General features: G+C 35.0%; 1 pseudogene; it reads left to right on the forward strand.

The window, feature by feature from the left end:
- The first annotated feature begins 281 nt into the window (after positions 1-281).
- LOC145934261 (uncharacterized) lies at positions 282-1465 on the forward strand (annotated as a pseudogene).
- Positions 1466-2340: the final 875 nt, after the last annotated feature.

Genomic DNA, 2340 nt, shown 5'->3' on the forward strand with positions numbered 1-2340 from the left:
TAACCCCTACTTTGGAGTGTCCCCACTTTTTTAGTGTTACCGGAAACCACGATACAAGTTTCACTCCCCTGCCGAGAGCTAGAACCTTTGACTATATAAATATGGACTGCTAGTGCTAGCTTATATCGAAATCCAAGACCTGTCGCGACATCAATGACCAAGTGGTGAACAGAGGAACTAATCCTTGTGAAGTGAAAGCTTTCCTACAAGTTTGCATGTTATTTACGTATTATTTACGTATTTTTATTTTATATAAGTAATTTATTTCGATATAAATTTCGATGGTTATATATTGTTTCGTAGAATGTTGTAAATCGACGAGATATAAACGAAAATATGATGAAAATTATATCAACGAAACATTTTATGGGTAAGCAATTATAGGCTCTGTTTTAACCTAAAATACATCTATTTTTCATTATATAACTATAGCTTTATTAAATTAATAATGTTATATTAGAAAATTTAAAAAAATAGTTTTAAAAAACATTATCTTATAGCATTCAAAAAATCAAAATCATTTTTTTATTTATTTGTAAATGTATAGATTTCCAACGAATCCAGAGCTACGAGAAAAGTGGATCGAAGCATTATTCACTTTAAATAAACAGGAAAGTGCACGAAGGATGCCAAAAACAAGTAAAATATGCCAATTGCATTTTTCCAATGATTGCTTCGAACAGTTTGGATTCAGCCACGTTCGTTTGAAACCAAATTCAATACAATCTAAATTTCCACGCATGCAAAATGATAGGTAGTTATATTAATACAGTTTTATTTTTATAGACCATAATTAATCAATTATTATATTTATCATGTCTATATTTACAGTTTGGAAAAATCAACAGTACACGATAATTTACCGAAGGAAGTCCATCCACTGAAAATTAATGTGAATAATATGGATAACAAAAGAGTTAAACTTTCTGAAAAAGACAACATCGATTCAACAATTCTTGTCAAGAAAGTCGGAAACATAAATTCAATGACTCCAAAGAAGACATTTATGAATCGGTAATAACATAATTTTCATTGCATGATTTTTAGTTGTCATTATACTTATTAATTTTGCTTATACTTATTAATTTTGCATTTATAGTTTGGAAACCGAAGATATGGAAACCGAAAATATAGAAACCGAAAATATGGAAGTGGAGCTTCAATTTAATACTCCAAAACATATAGAGATATGCAAAACTCCAACAAAAAAACTGGCGATATAAATGACAATGCCATTAAGGACATGACACCACGTACAATAGTAAAATCCGTGAAGCTATAAAGCAAGCCTATGTAAAAAAAGATATTGCGATAAAACGATTGCGAAATAAACAAAATCGTCAGAAAAAAAATAGAATCTCTTAAAATATTATTAATGGATCTTAAGCAAAAATGTCTTCTGTCATCAAATTCTGCTGATATTGTGGAGGTTTGGTTTCAAAAATTATATGAATTTAAATTGTGAATGTCCAATCCAATTTAATCATTTCTTCAGGGAGTTGATTGTGTTTCTTGGGTGAGTTGCTCACGAGGTGAAAATTACAAAAGGTGAGGAAATTCACTAGAGTGTCTACGATTTCATTTGTCGAAATCTAGTAAATCTATTCACTTGTTATTTTCACTTCGTGAGCAAACTCACCCAAGATACACAATCGACTCCCTGACATTTGAATTATAATAACATATACTTTATTTCTTTGATTATTAGATATTTATTCCGAGGCCCCTAAGGGATTTCGGGGCGTTTTCAGGGGACCGCCAAACCCCTCACAACCACCCATCTATCATCGTCCTCTATTTACAAAACTTCTTGTATAATATACATGTCAGATCTTCCATTTTCCCTTTTTGCCGTCATCCTCCTCTCCTCTCCTTTCGTGTCATCCTTTCTTCCTTCCTTCCTGTCTCCACGGCCTCTGTTTCTTCCTCCTTCTCCTATCCTCCTCTCCTCTCTCCCTCACCCTTTTACAACAAATTTCTCATCCCTCTAACCTGGCCATTTGGAGACCTCACAATAATCTAACCTATCCTCCCTCCCTTTCCCCTTGACCCTTCCTTCCTGGTCCCCTTCCTCCTTATCTTCTCTCACCCCTCCTACCTAGATCTACCCCTCCATCCTCCTCTACCTCCCCCCCAACCAACTCCCTTCCTCTATCTTCTGACCCATTCTTCCCCCTCGCTGTCCCACCCCCATTCCACCCCGTCTATCTCTATCCTCCTATTCCATACCCTTACCGCCTTTCCTTTCCTTTTCTCCTCTCTCCCATTCTAACATTTTCCACTTTATTTTCCTCTCCTCCATCGTCAAATCCTCATCTATGCCTACTCTCCACATTCTTC

Source organism: Prenolepis imparis, unplaced genomic scaffold, assembly GCF_030444845.1.
Source record: "Prenolepis imparis isolate NDT839.2.m4 unplaced genomic scaffold, iyPreImpa1.0 SCAF_3, whole genome shotgun sequence".
NCBI lineage: Eukaryota > Metazoa > Arthropoda > Insecta > Hymenoptera > Formicidae > Prenolepis > Prenolepis imparis.